The 13,778-nt window shown below is 38.6% G+C and overlaps 1 non-coding gene across 1 annotated transcript; it reads left to right on the forward strand.

Moving 5' to 3' along the window:
* Positions 1-1,306: 1,306 nt before the first annotated feature.
* LOC138833394 (U6 spliceosomal RNA) lies at positions 1,307-1,410 on the forward strand. The gene has a single exon (XR_011373873.1). It is a non-coding gene; the product is annotated as a U6 spliceosomal RNA (small nuclear RNA).
* Positions 1,411-13,778: the final 12,368 nt, after the last annotated feature.

A 13,778-nucleotide genomic window follows, 5' to 3' on the forward strand; every position in this document is an offset into this window, starting at 1 on the left:
TGATGGATCTTGACTGTGAGATGGCCCCAAGTACAGTAAATATCAGAATCAATGAGATCGAAGCAGTTGTCCAAGGTGCCTAGTTGTATTAACATCCTTGGCTTCCAATGGTCTCACCTGCCTCTGTCAGAAAGCTGTTAATGGTCTGTCACCATCAAAGCTCATACTGAAGTTTAACTATTCAATGTAGCAGTGTCAGGAAGTAGAACCTTTAAAAGATGTTTCAGTCATAAATGGATAAATATTATCTCATCAACTCTCAAGGGACTAACGTTATCACTGTTATCAGTTGTTAAAAGCAACCTATGCCCCTTACTCCCTGTCATTCTAGCACATACCATGATGCTGAGATCCTCTGTGATATGATGCACCCACAGGGCCTTGTCCCATGTGCTACCATGCTATATAGACTATCCAGCTACTACTATTAGGCTTGAAATAGACCTTATATTCCTCATGAAGTATACAGCTTAATTGATTTTAAACAATGACAAAATGGACTGAGATTTTATTCTTTTTGTCTTTTTCATGGAAGTGAGGATTAAACTGAGGGCCTTAAACTTACTAGGCACATAAATTGCCACTTGTGCCTACATGCACCCAACTCTTTTTCTTTCTTTTTCACTTTGCTTTTAATATAGGATTTTGTGCTAACTTCACCCAAGTCATCCTCAGTACCCCATGCTCCTATACCCCTACCTCTTGATATCTGGGATTACATGACTGTGACACCACAGTTTGCCCATTAGACCATACTACTCTTTAGGGGAAAGAGATACAGATTCCTGAGACGTTTATGTGGGTTTTTGTGTCTGCTTGTATGCTTGTGTGTGTGTGTGTGTGTATCTACGTGAACTGTTCTTGATGATTTACTTAGTACTGAGGGTGAATTTTCCTTAAGAATCTGTATTCTTAATTCATTCCACTGAAAAATAAATACTTTTCTGTGTACTAATGGCTCATAACTATAATTCTAGCTCTTCAGAATGCTGAGATTTTGGGATAACATTATTAATATTATCCCAGGTGTTATCCCAATGTTATGCCAGGTGAGCCAGGAAAAGTCCATGACACTCTTATCTCCATTTCCTCACCAGAAAAGTCAGAAATGGGGCTGTGGTTTAAGTAATATTCTTGAGGAAAAAAATAGGAATAGCACCTAGGCTCTTATCAATGCTCAGGACCCATACATAATATCCAGATAGCACTTGTGCTATTACAATGAGCTCTTGTGCTATTGCAAGTCACAATTATGTCTGATGGATTGTCTCTACAGGCCAGTTGCAGTAAAAAAAATTTTTTTGTAGTGCTCGCTTTGGCAGCACATATACTAAATTTGGATCGATACAGAGATTAGCATGGTCCCTGCACAAGGATGACATGCAAATATGTGAAGTGTTCCATATTTTTTTTTAAATCTTGTATTTCTTCATGAGATATGTTCTTTCTGGACCATCTTTATGCCTAATTTTTCTCTCTGGAATGATATTGAAATAGAGAAAATATTCAGTGAGGAATTTGGTTTCTGGATCCCTCCCTCATTCATTATTGACATGTTCTCTCTTTTTATTTTTTGGCAGTCCTGGAGCATGAACTCAGGGCCTGCACACTGTCACTGAGCTTCTTTTTTGCACAAGTCTTGCACCCTTTGACCTGAGCCACAGGGCAACTTCTGGCTTTTTCTGTTTATGTGGTACTGAGTAATTGAACCCAGGGCTACATGCATGCTAGGCAAGCACTGTACCACTAAACCACATTCCAAGCCCCATGTTCTCTTTTTAACATATGTCTAACATGTTTAGCTCTGTCCCATCTCTGAAGCCACAGCCACTGCTATTGAATGTATCCTCAATTTAACTCCTAATTGTGTTTCATTTCCTATAACTGCCGAAATATTTTCCACTCCACCCAAGGAACTATCTTTCATTTTCTTAAATTTCACACTTCATTGGTTAATGTCAAACAATAACTCAACATTACCAGTGTCTGAAATTGAGGACACTTAGAATAATAAATAGCTTTTTTCAATGTTTTTCTTTTTTTTTCAACTCTGGGGATTCAAATCTGGTCTCTGTGCAATCCTTTGCCGCTGACCGGATTCTGTCGGGATGACAGAGGACACCTAGGGGAGGAACTGGAATATGTGGGGAGATGGCAAACAGACAACTCACACACAAGAGGAGTGGATGCTGAGTGCGATTTAATGCAGAGGATAACAGACTTTTATAGCAAAAATCTCCATAAGAAAGGGCAAAAGGTTACATAATCTTGCTGCAGGGCTTCATTCTTGGGTGGTCACCACCTGGTGGCCTGAAAGGGCAAAAGGTTACACAACCTTGCTGCAGGGCTTCATTCTTGGGTGGTCACCAGCTGGTTGCCTGATAGGCACTTGTTTCCGTCTTATCTCTAAGAAATATAATGGGTTTTTATGTTTGTCACCAACTAACCATTACCTTATTTCTATAGAGGCCTTAACTGTCCCATCAGATCTTTTCTGTTCCTTCTTTAATAGTAAACACCAACGAGACTTAGATTTAGCAAGTATCTTAGTAAATGAAAGAGAGTAATAAGAAGTTCTTTCTCCTAAGTAGTTACCTCAGCAATTGCCATACATTCTTTCTGTTCTAGCCATGCCTACAGCTTTTTGCAAATCTCTTACAAACAATTCCTTCTGCTGAAGTGACATTGTGAAACCCCCAATACTTTTATATTTGCTTATGAGTTGTCTACTAGCCTCCATAAGAGGGGTTTCAGGGTAGCACTTAACTCTGGTGAGTTAGTCATATTTTTAAGACACTAATCAGATATTGGAGTCGTCAACACTCTTAAGAAAGAGCTTTGAATAAGGGAACGTTGACAATGAGTAAGTACAATGAACAGCAGAAACAGTAAAAGATTAATAGGCACTCTTCTACAGTGAGGAAAAGAAAGGCAGAAACACATCTTTCCCAGGGGCTTGCCAGCCTTTTTCCAGGAGTAGGCCTCTTAGAAGCCCTATTCTCCGAGGTAGACTTCGGTGATGTCCCAAAACTTGGAGATAGGTTTCTGTAAAGCCCCATTCTCTGAGGTAGACTTCGGTAAAGTCCCAAAACTCAGAGATAGGTCTCTGAAGCCCCTATCTTAGGTCTGATAGATGGTTTCCCATGCTAACCAGACTCCACTGGAGTCGGCGTGGCAATCCTTCAGCTCTTCAGCTCAAAGTGAGTGCTCTGCCAGTTGAGCTACAGTACCACTTCCATCTTTCTGAGTGGTTAATTGGAGATAAACCTTTCATTCCCAGGCTGCCTTTGAACTGGGAGCCTCAGATCTCATCCTCCAGATAGCTAGGATTACAGGAATGAGCCACCAGTGCCCAGATAATAAATAGCTTTTTGGGGGGGGAGGGGGTCCGGTCATGGGCCTGAACTCTGGGTCTGGGCGCTGTCCCTCATCTCTTCAGCTCAAGGCTAGCACTGTACCACTTGAGCCACAATGCCACTTCCGGATTTTTTTCTGCTTATGTGGTGCTGAGGAATCGAACCCAGGGCCTCATGGATGCAAGGCCAGCGCTCTACCACTGAGCCACCTTCCCAGCCCCAATAAATAGCTTTTTATGTGTATCAGGTGATACACAACAACTCAGACCCTTAGGAAGTCTTTTATCTTCCAGTCTGGCAGGATCTAACCCCACTATATGCTCCGGTAGATAACAAAATTTAACAGATTCTACAAATGTAATTAGTTCCCACAAGAGTTGGTATGAGTTATTTCCAAGGTGTGAGTGCAAATTAAGGCCTTTCTAGAAGTCAGTGATGCAAACAGAATGAAGCAAACAGTAAGGAGAATATGTTTGTCAAGAAAGTATGGGGGTGCCTAGGAGCTGACAACAGTGGCTGTATGATAGGAGACCAGAAAGCAGAAACCACAGTCTCACCACCACAGAACTTAAACCCTACTAGGCATCCCGTAAGCTTGTAAGAGATCCCCACATTCTGTGAGAGACTATAGGGTAGTTGCCCCTGCTAGAAACTGAGCAGCTACTATAGACAAACCACACCCAAGTTACCAGCCCAATCTTATATCCTACAATAGTTTGTATTCAGTGGCCAAACAAATAAATTTGTGATAATTTGCCACATAACATGACAAAATAAATGCATATCTCAGATTGCTGGTGCCTTACACCTGTAATCCCAGTTACATAGGAGGCTGAAATCTGAGGATCCAGATTCAAAGGGATCCCAAGCAGCAATGTCTGTGATATTCATTTTGCCAATAAATAGCTAAAACCTGGAAATGGCGATTTGGCTTAAGTTGCTGTTCACTATTGAGCCATGGTTCTCCTTTTAGTTCTCTTTCAATTATTTTCATAAGTTTTAATTTTCTTTACAACGAATGACATTTTTTTTAGATAGTTCTTAGTGTGCTTTTATTGGATTGCTTTGGTATGAACAACTCGGGATTGAACTCATACCTCATTTATGGGAAGAAAGAAATCTACCACCTAAGTCACAATTCAGTTATGGCAGTTTTTTGTTTGTTTGTTTGTTTTTCTTGGTCGTGGGGATTGACTTCTGGGCCTGGGTGCTATCCCTAAGCTCTTCAGCTCAAGGCTAATGCTCTACCACTTTAGCTACAGTGCCACTTCCAGTTTTCTGTGTGGTTCCTTGGAGATAAGAGTCTCATGGACTTTTCCTTCCTGGGCTAGCTTTGAATCGTGATCCTCAGATCTCAGCCTCCTGATTAGTTAGGATTTTATGTGTGAGCCACCACCACCCGGCTATGGTAGTTTTTGTTTTTGTTTTTGTTTTTGTTTTTTTAGGAATTTGAATTTCTTATTTTTGTCCTAATTTAATTTAATATTTTATTTTTTTAATCCCAGGGAATTGAGTATAGGACCCTTTATATGTATGTATGTGCATGCTTCTGTGTACATACGTGCCAATACTGAGGCTTGAATTGCCATAACTTTTTCCAAGCAAGGCTGACACTATACCACTTGAATCACACCTTCAGTATTTTTATTGCTGCTTAGTTGAAGGTAAGAATCTCTGATTTGCTACTTTGAAGGCTTAGTTTTTGGATGACAGTTAAGAGCGAAACTGTGAGGTTTCCTTACCACTTCCGTCTAATATCTACTTAGGAAAAGCTGGAAGTGTCACTGTGGCTCAAGAGGTAGAGCACTAGCCTTAATCAAAAGTAACTCATATACAGTGCCTAGGCCTGACTTAAACCCTGGGTCCTGCAGGTTAAACAAATAAACTCTGAATTGTCTGACAAGTCTAGTTTTAAAACATGATCTTATAGATTTCAGCCTCTGAAATTGCTAGATTTACAGGTTTGAGCCTTTAGTAATGGTGATAGTTTTCTATTATTATTTACAGATGCTTTAAAAAACACATCATGTAGCTAACAGTGGCTCATGGTTATAGTCCTTGATATTATGGATACTGAGAAGCTTGGTGTGAAGTTGGACCTAATGATAGAATGTCTATGAGTCTTTTCTCTAATTAACAACCAAAAGGTTGGATGTAGAACTGTGGCCCAAGTTTTAAAGTCATAACCTTGAGCAGAAAAATTTTATGGAAATTGTTCAGGCAATGCATGCAAATCCCAAGATCAGCACAAAAATTAAAATAAATAGAACATAAAATAATCCTAGGTATGGCTAGTGACAGTTTGCCTAGTTTTCCTAAAATTCTTAGTTTGATAGTCACCACAAAGATAACTGGACAAACCAACAAAATATGTGTCCATAGCCAGATGAAACTTTTGCTTAGAAATCTGCACTAATTATATTTTAAAAAACATTTCTTACACTCTTTAATTTAGAAAATTAGCCCCAAAATAATGCCAGTTGAAGAGAAATTGTATGTGATGACTACTTCAGAAACAATAATTTTTTTAGTTTTTTAAAAGGAGATGACACGTATTTATCAACTTTTATATATATATATATATATATATATATATATATAATTAGTAAATAAATTTCAACTAAATATTAACTTCATTGTCCTCTAAATTGAAGTGTTGACCTATATTTTATATCAGAATGAGCATTTATTCGTCTCATTTTTAAAAAAGTCAATTTAAATTTTCTATTCAAATTTTATACAAAAAGAATGTGTTTGGTGTTCTAGGAAAGTTCTCCAAAAGTTAATGTAGAGCAGTATGTAGGGCCATTGTGAGATTAACTAGGAATTCTGAGCCATGAAAAACTAAAGGTTTAAAAGTTGAAATAAATACATGTCAGAGAGTTAGAAACAAAACTTGGGTTTCTAGGGATAGACTTTCAAACCCTTTCAATACATTTGGCTGGGTAGATGGTGCTACAGTTGGTAATTTTGCTTCACTCAAAAATCCTTGATGAGGTTTTTGTGTGTAAGAAGAAAATCCCTTTGCTTTCGTATTTATGAACTTCATGTTAAAACTTTAGCAATGGGCCTTCTGTGGCCCCTTTTTAACTGGAAGTATTTCAAGATTTTTAAGACCTCAAAATCCTTTTGTACTCTCAGCCAGGCTGTTTTGAACTATTTACTTTCAAATTTATTAGCATAATCCATTTATCATTGTAGGGAGGAGAATCCTATGCTAAATAAAGTCTACTTGCTAGAGTTGTTTGTAAGTAATGAAGCATTGGGTATTTTGGGGTTAGCCTGTGTAGAGTAGACTGGATTGAGATGACATTTCCATGATTTATAGGTAAAATCACCCTCTTCCACTACAGGTGCAGGATCAAATGAGTGATGGGCATTGGTTTAAGGTTTCTTTTATTTTACTATGTATGAATCTTCCATCATATCTATATCTATATCTATATCTATATCTATATCTATCTATCTATCTATCTATCTATCTATATCTATCTATCTATCTATCTACCTATCTATCTATCTATCTATATATATATATATATGAATCTTCCTGATATGTTGTTTTATAATATTTGGTTTTACATTATGTGAATTATAGTTTTTTTAATTAAATAAGCAGGACATTTGGCCTTAATCATGTAAGAATTTGATTAATTTTAAGAGAAAAAATATCATCAGAATTAAATTAGGTTATCATCATTCGAAAATACATATTGAAAGGATATAAAGCAGAAGAATTTATGGGGTGCTTAATATATTCAGCCTTTCTTGTTTATAAGGTTTGTTGTGACCTGATGGTAATAGATTTGCAATGGGTAAAAGTGTTGTTGGTCACTTAGAGTTGTTACTTCATGAGAATGTCTGATGATGTTGAACCCTAGGTTTCTGAGAGGAAAAACACAGATATAAGTCCTCAAAGATGCTGACTAAAATGAATGAAATTCACACTCCATTAATAGGAGGGAAGGGCACCATTTTTTTTTGCTGTCTTCAACAGCCAAATGCATTTTTCTCTGTAGGTGATTATCAGCAAAGAGGAGATTGTAGACAGACTCAATTCGTGGATCCTATTCAATGAACAGAATAAGGAGATGTCTGGATGGCTGGTGTAGACAAACAACAATTCTACATACAGCAGACAGCATTATTGATGAAAGGCTTGAGACGTTTCAGAAGGTGAGCCAGCAGTGTCCAGGCAGGTGTAGTTTGAACACCCTTCTCACTGCTGAGAATCTCATGTTACAGGCAAGTTTCCTATAAGGGTTGAAGGGAACAGTTGCTTCTTCTGCATTGGCAAGTCTGATAGGAGAAGGGGCTTGTGTCTCCGGAAGTATCTTGGTGTCTCAGACCCCTGAAGGAGTCTAAGTTATTGCAAAAGAGGAGGGGTCATTTATGATTAAATTGATGATTTCAGTTAGTCACTAGGCCTCAGATGTAATGTAGTTCAGTAACACATGTAACAAGAATTCATGTAGTTAAATGAAACTGAGTTATATCCACTTGTGAATTAGAAGTAAAATTAGAAGTAGATTAGAAGATATCCATGAGAGAAATCAGTGGGGCTGTTGTATCAAGAAAGTAAGAACAAACCATATTTTGAGTTTGTTTAGTGAGCACTTCTTGACTTTCCAACCTTTCCCTGTGAAATTGCATTAACTCTCACATATGATGAGAATTTCTCAATGACAAAACTCTATAAGACGCATCCCATGTTTGTGGCTAAGAAATAAATGCTTTGGGGGCCAGGCACTAACGGCTCAATCCTATAATCTTAACTATTCAGAAGTCTGCAAACTGAAGATTGAAGTTCAAATCCAGTCCAGACAAAAATCTCCCTTTAGTTCTCCAAAACCATGGAAATGTAGCTTTACCTCAAGTTATGGAGTACCTTAACAGAAAAAGCTAAAACACAGTGTCCAGGCCTTGAGTTCATATTCTCATAGTGGAACAAATAAAAAGTAGAAAAGAAAGATGGAGTAATAATGGAGCTTCCTATTTTCATAACTTACCAGGACCACATGGAGTTAATAATCCTTTTAAGTGAAAAGAAGGCCCAGTTGAAGCAAATGAGTAAACAGTTAAAAAGGACCAGCAGCAAGACAAGAGACTTCAAGAGGGATGACAAGCTTAGCAACAAAATCAAGAGCATTCATCTTCAAGAAAACACACCTCTGTAATCCCATATAAACCTTTGATTATTCTCATCGCTATGACCATCCTCTAACGTTGACTACACTTATCCACTAGAGTCACCGAACACAGCGTATCCTTTGTGACATTTCATGGATAAAGTTGCTTGTCCTCATTGTCACCATTTTGTAAATCGGGTAATGAGTTCATTTCTTTTTGGACAGTCTCATCACTTCCTTTGCACTCTCTCTCTGTTTTTTCACCTGTCCCTGTCCACAAGTGGTATAAGTTCATTGTCAACATAATATCTACAGAGAACCACTGCTGCATTTTCTCCCCTGTCCTTCTTGAGTTTCTGTGGCCCCCTCACTACCCATCAATGGATAAATAAGAACAGAAAAATTCCTCTTGTTTCCAATTGCTGGAATTCATTTCAATATAAACATCAGTTGTTTTATGAGAGTGTTAGTCTCTGTCCACAAATCCCAAACACTTATACTTCATGCAACCAGTCATAACTCCCACCATATTCTAAGTTCTACAAAGTAGTTCTTTTCACTTTCTGAGATTCAGAAAGATTAAGTAACTTTCTGGAAATACTGGGCTGAGCATTGAAGCTCACTCTTATAGCTTATATACTTCAGAGAGTGAGATCTGAAAATCATACTTTGAAACCAACCTAGATTGACATATCCATTACATGTTGATCTCCAGATAACCAGCAGAATTGTGTGTTTCAAGTGGTAGAGTTAGAATGACACGAGTCTTGAATGGGAAACCTAAAGGATAGTACCAATATGTTGTTTTTTAAGAACCAATGCGGTCCCATACAAAATCTGACACCACAAACACACACACACACACACACATACACACACACAAAAACACACACACACACATACACACACACTTGAAAAAAGAAGTTAGTAATGAAATCCAAATAGTTTTTGATATATGTTTTAGTATTGCTTTAGTGAGATTTTACTTGGTTGTCTCTACTGATGAGCCACAATTTGAAAACTGTTGAAATGACTACCATGTCCATGCTCAGAGAAATATTCTCCAATTTGTCTTCCTCCTTTTCAGGCAATGATATGTTGTCTCTCCTTGGCCCAGTTTCCTCTTTTGGGACTCAATATCTTAGACTTTTCAGTCTTAATAACCAGGATCATAGGTGGCAACTACTGTACTGGACGGTATCTGCCTTGGGGAGTGTTCAAAATTCACCATTCAGGTTATTAACACTCACCCATGAAAACTCTGTGCTCAGAATTGGGAACTTCTTAGGGCCAGGAATTCAGGAGAAGCACTGTGTTCTACTTCATATTTTTTATTTAAGGGAAGCTTCCATATATTGTCTACTTTAAGCATTGTGTGATGAGAAAGATTGCCTCTAGGAGACAGAAGCACTGTACTAACTGTTCCTCTTAGAACACAGGAGGAGGGAAAAGAAGTTCTGAAAAAGTCATATAGTCTAAACATTGAGCTCTTAGGAACTCAGGCTATCTGTTATCTTACTTTCAACCTAGAAAGTCAGAGCCTGAAAGGGCTTGAAAGCTCCATTTATATTCCTGATCATGGGGCTCCCTTCCCATCAGTCCTTCTGACCCTTTGTTTAGTGGTTGACAGTGTCTCTTTCTTTCTTGTTACTTCATTGCATATTAAGCACACCCAACCATGGGTTTCCATTGTCCTAGTAGATGTTTTGCATTCCAGGACCTTCCTTCCAGGGAACTCTCTTCTTGGGCCTTCATATGCATAGGTCCACAGAAGTGAGTGACTCACAGAATGTGGAACATACTTGCTCAATGATGATCAACTCACAGACTCAGGCAGGTTGAGTTTGGAACCTTTCTGAGAGACCTTAGCCTAGGCACTGTGGGCAACATTGACAGCAATTCCTCAGAGCAATACCACTGACAGAAAGTGAGCCCTGACTAGTCCTTAGTCCTTGACAGTTCTACTTAGGGGTGTGAACAAATGACCATGCCCTTAGGGTATTGCACAGTACACCAATCACTGAAGTCATTTTGAGCCTAGGAGAAAAATCTCCCTTTGTATAGCAGTACACATAAGAAGCAGATGATGCCCCACACTCAAATGCTCCAGGAGAACAGAGTGTATGAGTGTCTACACAGTTGGGGAGTCAGAATCTGAGGGGTGGGAAGGGAAGATTTCAGATATTGCACTATAAAGTAATTATAAGTTTTTGAATTGCTAACCCAACTTCCTTGCTGATCCTTACATTTTGTTTTAGGAAGTGGTGGAATATTTATGATCACAAAATGGAGTTTTTAACCCCAGGCCCAAACTCTAGGTGATCTTGTTAGATCTTCCACATGCCACTTATGCCAAATAAAGAGATGTGGTGGAGGTCAGGAAAGGACATTGATTAGATGTCAGCCATGACAAGACAACACCTTAGCACAACTTCAGAACACTAAGCAATACTCACCTACATTTCTATTCACCCATGTCATTAGGTCTGAGTTGTATCTAGGAGTCCTCAGTACCTTCAGAAAAGGAAGATCTAGGACAGAACCCAAGATTGGTCTGGCATTTTGGACATAAACTAACTTGTTTGATGGAAACCCTGTGTACTGTCCTATAAACCTGTGCATTTACCTTACTACATTTGATTCATATCCCCTCACTAAATTATCTATGATTGGTTCGGTTGCTGCCATAGCAGCTGTCTGGTGGCTCCATTTTGATTTCACTTTATTCTACTGAACCAGTAATGGAGATGGAGAGACTGACCACAGCACATTTGCATGTTTCTCAATAAGCAGTGATTGGCTGGAGAGTATTTAAGATGCTACCTATGTTCTTAGTTGCCTAGTACCACCTTGGATTCCAGAGTCAATGTTGATAAACAGATACAAAAGTTACATGTAGCTTGCTGTGCCGGATTCACACCTAGAGAGGCAGATGAGAAATTGGAAGGGTTTGGTGTGAAAGCCACAGGTTGATACAAAGCAGAATGAAAGGATGTGGAGATGAAGTAAGCTACCTGGTAGGAAAAGGAGAGATAGTTAAAGGTGATGATTACCTAGAGGAGACAGAGAAAGTTTGAAGCAACATTTGGGCCTGTAGATCAAAGTAACACATCTGAGGTAGAACAGTCTTGCTTTCCAGAGCCACAGAAGTTGGAAGAGCAAAAGCAAGTGTTCTTGCCCATTTCAAGGGATCTCCCAGAATGCTAGGGTAAGAACTGGTAGCTTCCCAGAGCACTGCTGCTGAGCACTACACGATCCCTTGCTACCATGATAATTGACGTTGGAGATGAGCAGTGAGATCTGTAAAAGGTGATTGCAGCTCACAATGTGGAGCCTGTTCTGCAGCATTGTGGAGTGTGGGCTCTCAGGATGCTCAGGGAAAAGATCCGAAAGCCAGTGTCAAAAATTGCAATCTATTTGGAGTAGACATTTATGGATGGAACATGCCTGAACGCAACATGCTGATAATGAGCTGCTAGTGGTAGTTCCCTAAAGAATCTAACAGCCAAACTGGAGCTGGAAACAGTGAGCTCTGCACCACATCAGTGTACCATGCCAATTGCTTTATCCTAGTACTGGCTACCCAGTTTGCACACTCACGACCTTTTTAACCTGATTGTGCCACCCTAATCCTTCACAACTTTTACTCTTTCACGTTCTCTTTTCCTCCTTGTCCCTGCTAAACTGTCTGGATATCCCAATCCTTGCAAAGCTGTTGGTGCCACTGCCACTCAGCGATTACAGTCACAATTCCCCTTTCCCTGGTATCCTATTCTCTGCTACTCTACTCTGTTACTCATAATTCGTAACACCATGGTTCCAGCCACCTGGTCCCTGGCAACCTTGTTGCTGATACCCCCTTCCCTAACAAAGCAAGGGAAGAATGGGCACAGCCAGTCGACTTGGGTACTACTGTCTTCTTGTAGGCACATTGGGACAAGTTATTCCTCATGAAGGACTAACTGGAGGTGGAAATGAAAGAGGTTAATCAGAGGTGACTAAAATCTAGAGACATCAACATGACACTGGTTGTTAGAAAAAGAAGGGCCCGAGGTGAATATTAATGGGAAAATAAAATTTTACAAAGAATTTTGGGAATGATGCAATGGATTTAGCTTATTCTCTTCTACTAGTTATCTGAATTATTTTATGACCTAGATATGCAATTGTTTTGCATTTTAAAAATTACATGAAATTGCATATTGATGTGGTACTTATATTAATTTATGGAATAGTTACATAAGATCACGTTAATAATATTCAATATTTTATGTTATATGATATGCTCACCAATCTGCCTTTGTCAATATGAATTGAGCTCTCTATCAATAAATGGAATTTCATTGTCAAATACTAGAAGGAGATTACTGATGCTAGTGCCAAAATGAAAGCTAGAAGAGGAAAATTGAATAAAGCTACATGTTTGAAGGGAGGGTTCAGTAGTAAGGGTTATGATGAAAGAAAAATTCTTCACCATGTAATCTGGGAAGAATAGAATGTGTTTTGTTGAAATACTAGTTTTTTAACCTTAGAAAGCAGAACATTATCTTTATTTTGCTTTTTGGAAACTTTTTAATGATTGGTTTACAAAAAATTATCAATATGACTGAAAATTCACTAATGTGAATGGTCAGATTATCATTACACTCAAAGCTGTCTTGAGAGATAGGCAGGTTAGATTCCTTTGCTATTAAATTAATGGAGTAGTCTTACTTTGGAATGGACAGATAACCCATGACACTTGTTCCAAAACAATAAAGATACTGGAGAAACAAAAAGAAGAAGGAGACCCAAGGCTGCTGAAATGAGCATATTTCCCATTTGGACTTAAAAGGGTTTTTTTTGTACAAGCAATAAGAATTTCATCTTAATATTATAATTCCAAAATCTATGTGCTACAGAATAGCTTTTAAATGTAATATTTAATGCTGTGGGATTACTTGAAGACAAAGTTATACAGAAAACCTTAAATTCCAGAAAAACTGCAATGCTCCAACAAACAACTAGACGAAATATAATTTTAAAATTCAGCAGGTTGTGGGAAGATGGTGTTGCTCTCACAGGTAACCCCATTGTCTCTGACCAAAAGAAGGTCTATTGCCACAGCCACACTTTACCTCAAGAAATCCACTCCAATCAAACTCTAAACACCTAAAGGCTTTTTCTACTAGAAGAGGACTATCCTAGTAGGCAAATAAGAAAAGGCAAAAGAGAAAGAGTGAACGGGACCACTGTGGAGCACCTGCACCACATGCCATGATGCTTTGGGACTTTCTGCAGACTTTAAGCAGAG

The sequence above is a fragment of the Dipodomys merriami genome, unplaced genomic scaffold (assembly GCF_024711535.1).
Source record: "Dipodomys merriami isolate MVZ:Mamm:240054 unplaced genomic scaffold, mDipMer1.0.p SCAF_2047, whole genome shotgun sequence".
Lineage (NCBI taxonomy): Eukaryota > Metazoa > Chordata > Mammalia > Rodentia > Heteromyidae > Dipodomys > Dipodomys merriami.